Below are 7730 nucleotides of genomic sequence, written 5' to 3'. Positions count from 1 at the left end.
GTGCAAGTGAGAGTGTATGTAAGGGCATGTGAGTGTACACAGGCCAATGTGCAGGGTTGTGAGTGTGTAGAGTTGTAACTGTGCCCGTGTGTGTACATAGTTGTGAGTGTGTGCTGGTGTGTGAGTGTGTGCAGGCATGTGAGTGTACATATACATGTGAAACACTGGCTGGGACGTCCCTCTTAAGTGGCCTGAAGATGGAGCGCTGCTACCCTGGTAATAACCTTGTGTGCGAGGTCTAAGGGCAGGCTGTGTTTATCGAGGCAGGATTGGAGTCCCACTTTCATTTTCTGAGAAGGTGCCTGCCTGTGTTAAATTTCCACCTATAAGATGGGCAAACTGATAAGTGAGCTTTGACACAATAACTCCCCTCGTCCTGAACAGAGAGCGCCAAAAAAGGAAGCCAGAAGAAGGTTCAGGTTGCTTTTACCCTACTGGGGCCTCTGCCTGGGCTTTTGTAACACTAGGAGAGTAAGGGTCTCCATTCTTCAGAAAATGTGGCCTGGACTGGGGAGAGAAATAGGGTCATTGCTGTCAGAGAGACAGGGCTGAAGCAAAGTCAGAACTTTGAGTGACCTCACACTCAAGATTGTCCCTTCTGTGGCCTTGCAAGCAGTGAAGGCCGCGGAGAAGACCACAAGCACTCGCTCTCCTTCTGTTCGGATTTCTCCTGCTGGGGCCCATGCAGCAGGGGGGCAACAGCCTTCAACAGTCCGGGTGACTTTGGAACAAACAGCTGGGCCGAACGTGGAAGTCAGCGGGTCTTTCCCAATGAATGGAGCCCTCAGTGTCTCTGTTGCAGAACTGTTCTCCTTTTGTCTCGCGCTCTTTGGCTCTCTGTTATATAAACATCTGGAGGGCTGAGTATCATTTTAGCCATAGTAAATAGCTTAAAGGAAGAATACATTTTATATTCCCCCACAAAGAGGCAAAATGGTGTGTGGGCTGCACTAACATAGGAACTGGAAAAATCTCTGTGTTGAGTGGATCTGAAGAAGAGTCGCTCTTGGTCTATGAATTGCTTTTCTCTTCCTCTTCCAAACATCTGTGAAGCAATGAAATAATATGTGTGAAGTCTCAAGATTCCTTTCCGGATCAATCAGAGCGTTTTTGTTTTTTTTTTTTTTACATCAGTGGCCACAAAGAAACAGGTTAAAGCATTAAATGGGAATGAAATTGCTTCCATATAATTTTTCAGACCCTATTTTTTTCCCAATGCATTAAGCAGCCTGCCAACTACCAAGTGACTCATTTCCATATTTGGAATATTTTCCATGGTGGTTATATGTTTGTGTACTTGTGGGGGTTAGGGTATCTGGGAAAAAGGTAAAAAGGAGAACAAAAGAACAATCAACACTTTTAGCTGATCAGCATTCTGTCCTTAAGGCAAAATAAGGGTTGCAATTCTTTTGAACACATTTGGCTATCTACAGCCTCACGACTCAAAACGTGGTGCAAGGACTGGCATCACCCACACGGCATCACCCATGACCTTATTAGAAAGGCAGAGACTGGGGCACTCCCTGCCACCACACCCAACTCTGAACCTCATTTTAACAAGACCCCCCCAAGAGATTCCTGCACATTGAAGTTTGGGAAGCCCTCGTCTAAAGGCCCTTTCTGGATGGGTGGGCTCATTGCCACCGACTGACTTTGCTTAACACTCACAGGCTGCCTTGAGTCTTTACACCTTGACATTCTTCCTATGGGAAGAATATTCTGGACCATCTCTTTACTTATAACCATTTAGTATTTAATTCAATCATTTTGCACAGTTCCTTGTGTAAAAGTATGAGGAAAAATGGATGCTTTGTTAACATATCCTCACTTTGACTGCTATTAATCCGCAAGTATCATTATGTCTCAATGAATAAGACAGCTCTGCTGTCCAAGCTGGGGTGCAGCTCACTGCATCCTTGAACTTCTGGGCTCAAGTGATCCTCCTGCTTCAGCCTCCTGAGTAGCTGGGACCACAGGAGCATGCCACCATGCTGGATAATTTTTTTTTTAATTTTTAGTGGATGTAATGATAATTTTAATTATTAAATAATAAAAATAATATACATAGTTTAATATTTAGGGTCTCACGATGTTGCTGAGGCTGGTCTCAAACTTCTGAGCTCAAGTGATCCTATTGCCTCAGCCTCCTAAAGTGCTAGGATTACATGCATGAGGCATCATGCCCAGCTCACAAGTTGTTGGAGACAGAGCAATAACCAAGAAAAAGTTCTGTTTTTAGGGAATGTAAATGCCAGAAGATGGAGACAGTTGAACACGCAAGCAAGAAAGATTTAACTAGGCCTCAGATAATGCCATGAAGAAAACAAAAGAAAGATTTGTGATATCTGTTGGATTCAAGAAATCAGAAACAAGACAAACTATATGTGGAAGAGTTGCAGTTGGTGACTACGGAGATTTTTCACAGCTGTCCACAGAGCTACCTGGTAGATGGATTAAGAGCAACCAGGCCCAGAGGCAAGGAATGTACTAAGAGATATCTGAATTTTCATCTTGTCTTAAGAGTTTTAAAGTTAATAGAAATCCTAGCTGAGATTTGTGTTGCAAGAAGACCAAGGGAGAAAGAGACAGACAAGGAGGGAATAAAAACTCATTTCCTTGGGTTGGATCTAAATATCCACCAACCTTCAGATGGACAAGGGATGGGTGGTGGCGGGGAGGGGAAGCCAAGATGATTTACTCACAAGAGTGGTTTCTGCATCAATGCTAGTTCTTCAAAGTGGCTTCTTCACATTCCAGGCCCAGGTGGCTCCTTCCGGGTATACATCCAGGTGGCTCCTTCGACATATGAAATGGTAGAAGAATTGTGGAGAAAGGGTGGCTGTGAAGTCAAGTGCCATATTTAAAATATGATTTTATTGAATTCCAGCTAACTGTCCTCCAGTTGGTGCAAGAATTCCTAGAAATCAGTGTTCACAGCAGTAGAAGGAGAGATTTTTTTCTAGGCCACTTATAAGAAATCGATGGAAATAATAAACATATGTCCTAACATATTTCCTGTGTTAGGAAATAAGATTTTCTGCTCTGAGAATATCTGTTCTGAATGATCATTTCTGGCTCATTTTATTTTTAAACCAAAGGCTTGAATGAAAGTGAAACAAAAGCAAGTATTTATTTGAAATAAAAGCAGGAAAATGTCTACAAGAACATTTTGAATAAGAACTTTCTAAAATAAGAACAATAATCCTTACATGAAGGTGATCAATATTCCCTCCCCAAACTCTGAACTTCCTGTTGGCTGTGAGCATGGCCATCTTCAATTCTTCTTCTTTATGAGCTTGGAAAACTACTTTTTCTTATCCTTGGCCTTTGTCACTTAGCTTCTTGGATGGAGAAAAATAAGGAAAATGTGTCTTTTCAATTTCTGAGTAAGATAGTTTTGTTTTATTTATTATTATTATTATTATTATTTTATTTATTTATTGTAGAGACAAGGTCTCACTCTATCACCCAGGCCGGTGTGCAGTGGTGTGCTCATGACTGACTGCACCTCAAACTCCTGAGCTCAAGCGATCCCCCTGCCTCAAACTTGAGTCTGGCTAATTTTAAATTTTTTTTTTTTTTTTTTTTTTTTTGTAGAGACAGGGTCTTGCTATGTTGCCCAGACTAGTCTTGAACTCCTGGTCTCAAGCAATTGTCTTGCCTTGACCTCCCAAAATGTTGGGATTACAGGCATGAGCCACCATGCCCAGCCAAGGCCCAGGTCATTTTAGTTCAGTGTGGAAGGGCACTGTGTTAGTCCATCCTCACATTGTTATAAAGAACAACCTGGGACTGGGTAATTTATAAAGAAAAGAGGTTTAATTGGCTCATGGTTCTGCAGGCTGTACAGGAATATGACTGGGAGGCCTCAGGAAACTTAAAATCATGGCAGAAGGTGAAGAGGAAGGAGGCAAGTCCTACACGGCCAGAGAAGGAAGAAGAAGGTGAAGGGAGAGGTGCTACACACTTTTAAACAATCAGATCTTGTGAGAACTCACTCACTATCATAAGAACAGCAAAGGGGAAATCTGTCCCCATGATCCAATCACCTCCCACTACCTCCTCCAACATTGGGGATTACAATTTGACGTGAGATTTGAGTAGGGACACAAATCCAAACCATATCATTCTGCCCTTGTCTCCTCCCAAATCTCATGTCCTTCTCATACTACAAAACCAGTCATGCCTTCCCAATAGTCCCTCAAGTCTTAACTCATTTTAGCATTAACTCCAAAGTCCATAGTCCAAAGTCTCATATGAGACAAGACAATTGTCTTCTGCCTATTAGTCAGTAAAATAAAAAACAAGTTAGTTACTTCCAAGATACAATGAAGGTACAGGCATTGGGTAAATATGCCCATTCCAAAGGGAGAAATCAGCCAAAACAAAGGGGCTACAGGACTCACGGAAGTCTGAAACCCATCAGGGCAGACATTAAATCTTAAAGCTCCAAAATAATCTCCTTTGACTCCATGTCTCACATCCAGGCCACAGTGATGCAAGGGGTGGGTTCCATACCCTTGGACATCTCTGCCTCTATGGCTCTGCAGGGTATAGCCCCCTTGGATGGCTTCCCAGGCTGGCACTGAGGGTCTGTGGCTTTTCCAGGCACAAGGTGCAAGCTGTCAGTAGATCTACCATTCTAGAGTCTGGAGGACGATGAACCTCTTTTCACAGCTCCACTAGGCAGTTCCCCAGTGGGAACTCTGTGTGGGGCTCCAACCCCATATTTACCCTCTGCACTGCCTTAATAGACTCCATGAGGGCTCTGCCCCTACAGCAGAATTCTGCCTGGACATCAGGCATTTTCATACATCCTCTGAAATCTAGGTGGAGGCTCCCAAACCTCAACTCTTGCTCTCTGCATACCCACAGGCTAAACATCACATGAAAGCCACACAGGCTTATGGCTTGCACCCTCTGGAGCAGTGGCCTGAGACACATCTGGGGTCCTTTTAGCCACAGCTAGAACTGGAACAGCTGCAGTGCAGAGAGCAGTGTCCCGAGGTTGCACAGGGCAGTGGGGCCCTGGGCCCTGCCCACAAAACTATTCTTCCCTCCTAGGTTTCTGGACCTGTGATGGGAGGGGCTGCCATGAAGGTGTCTGAAATACCTTCAAGGCATTTTCTCTGTTGTCTTGGCTGTTAACTTTTGGCTCCTCTTTACTTATGTGAATTTCTTCAGCCAGTTTGAATTCTTTCCCAGAAAATGGGTTTTTCTTTTCTATCACTTGGCCAGCCTACAATTTTTTCAGACTTTTACACTCTGCTTTCCATTTATTTATTTACAATAGATGGTACAGACATTATTTTGTTTTCTCAGAGCAGAGGTTGGGCCTAGGCCACAGCTGCCCCCATGGCTCCCCTCTTGTCTAAGGATGCAAAGTTCACTTCTGGGGCATATTCACCTCCAGCTGGAAGTGCAAGCAAAGGACACTATGTAAGAAGGCAAAACTCTCCCTTACTGTCTGAAGGATTTCCAACAAGCCATATTCTGGAAGGAGCTCTGACAGTGAGCTTTCCACAAGGTCCAACTGGAGCTGAGACTTGAGGTTAGGTTCAAGTATATGCTTCCCTTCCATCACAGCCTTGGAGCCTTCCTGGGGCAGAAGCCATTGTGTGGGATGGGGGTGTTGTGGTGATTGAGATCACTTCCAGGCCACCCATGATCAGTCCCTGGATGGCAGACAGGTGTCCTGGCCCCTGGCCTTTCACCACAACTCAGATGTGGGTAACACCCTTTCCTGTAGCTTTTGTCGCTGCTGCTATGCCTGCTGTCTGTGCATCAATGCCTGCCTCCTTCTCGGCATTCAGAAATTCCTCTGTGCCACAGAAAGTATGGGCAAAGGGCTGATTAGTGGCCGAGATTACCTGGATCTCTGTGTTGTTGTAGGATGCTTTAATGTGTGCAATTTGGACCTCCTCAAATTTTCCTGCCCACCTCAGAGAGCTTTTTTCTTTTGGATTGGGAGGGTAAATGCTAAAGCCGGTGTGGTTGGGAACGACCATCTTCTCTTCAACATTCTGCTTGGCCTCAATGTCTTGGAGCTTCTGGGTGCCTGTGTGGATGGTCTGCACCAGCATCCTGGCCATGATCCTGTCAGCAGTAAAAGCTCCGTGAGGGCCACAGCCTAAGAGTCCCGGGAGCCTGGGTGGCTTATGTGACACAGGCAGTCCTGGAGGTGGTGGTGAGCTCAAGGGGAAAATCATTGTTACGTGGTGGTCAAGGGTAAAGTCCAGGACCACAGAAGTGAAAACTCACATTTCTTACAACATGCATGACTCAAATTGACGCCCCTCTGTTTTCCTTTTAAATATAAGTTCCACACTTTTACACTATTGGTGGGACTGTAAACTAGTTCAACCATTGTGGAAGACAGTGTGGTGATTCCTCAAGGATCTAGAACTAGAAATACCATTTGACCCAGCCATCCCATTACTGGGTGTATACCCTAAGAATTATAAATCATGCCGCTATAAAGACACATGCACATGTATGTTTATTACAGCACTATTCACAATAGCAAAGACTTGGAACCAACCCAAATGTCCATCAATGATAGACTGGATTAAGAAAATGTGGCACATATACACCATGGAATATTATGCAGCCATAAAAATCGGATGAGTTCATGTCCTTTGTAGGGACATGGATGAGGCTGGAAACCATCATTCTGAGCAAACTATCACAAGGACAGCAAACCAAACACCACATGTTCTCACTTATAGGTGGGAATTAAACAGTGAGAACACTTGGACACAGGAAGGGAAACATCACACACTGGGGCCTGTTGTGGGGTGGGGGGTAGGGGGCAGGGATAGCATTAGGAGATATACCTAATGTAAATGATGAGTTATTTACATTATGTATACATGACCAACAGGGCACATGTATACATATGTAACAAACCTGCATGTAGTGCACATGTACTCTAGAACTTAAAGTATAAGAATAAATAACTGACTGACATTTTCTCAGCCTTCTAAGAGGTGGAATACACATGTGGCTTCAAGTCCCCCACCTCACTACCAGCCACTTCCAACCCAACAATGGTTTCTACATAGAAACTCTTGGCCACCCACCCCGCTTACAGTGTGCTGAAGTGTATCTGTTTAACTGTCCACTGATACATAATGGAAATGTTACCAAACGGTGATTCTGAAATTTTCCCGTGCCTCCAACACATAGTTTATTTCCCATTCTCTGACAACCAGCCAATCCCCTAGGCATTACCACCCCACCGTAGGGAGGCAGCTGAAGCCCAAGCTGTGTTCATCTCTGGATTGAGACATCCCTGGACACGAGTGATGAGTGATGGGGCTGACCTTAGGGTAAGTCAACACTCCCTTGGGACCGAGACCTCAGACTATCACAATAGGAAAAGAGAGAGAATCTCCTTGGATTGGTGCAGAGCAAACATGGCTGTGGTTTTTGGCCAGTGCAGGCTGCCCAGAAGTAGCAGTGCCCAGTGCACCGGCAGGATGTGGTGCTCTTCCCCCTCTCTGCCACGGGCAGACCCAGTCCATGCTACACTGTCTCTCCTGTGCCCTCACAGCAGCCTCCCAGTCCTTCTTCCCATTCCCATTTGTCCTTCTTACAATCCGCTCTTCCACCCTGAGTCAGAGGATTCTCCCAAATCCTAAACTGATCCAGCTTGCCCTTTGGATTAAAACTTTTCAGGGTTGGACGTGGTGGCTCATGCCTGTAATCCCAGCACTTTGGGAGGTCAA

The 7730-nt window shown here is 44.8% G+C and overlaps 1 pseudogene; it reads right to left on the bottom strand.

Annotated features, from left to right (window-relative positions):
* Positions 1 to 5580: 5580 nt before the first annotated feature.
* On the bottom strand, positions 5581 to 6209 carry LOC100424711 (small ribosomal subunit protein uS11m pseudogene; annotated as a pseudogene).
* Between the last annotated feature and the right edge of the window lie 1521 nt (positions 6210 to 7730).

The sequence above is a fragment of the Macaca mulatta genome, chromosome 10, assembly GCF_049350105.2.
Source record: "Macaca mulatta isolate MMU2019108-1 chromosome 10, T2T-MMU8v2.0, whole genome shotgun sequence".
In the NCBI taxonomy this organism is placed as follows: Eukaryota; Metazoa; Chordata; class Mammalia; order Primates; family Cercopithecidae; genus Macaca; species Macaca mulatta.
The sequence above is the reverse complement of the archived record's forward strand: the minus strand, read 5'-3'. Positions and strand labels throughout refer to the sequence as shown.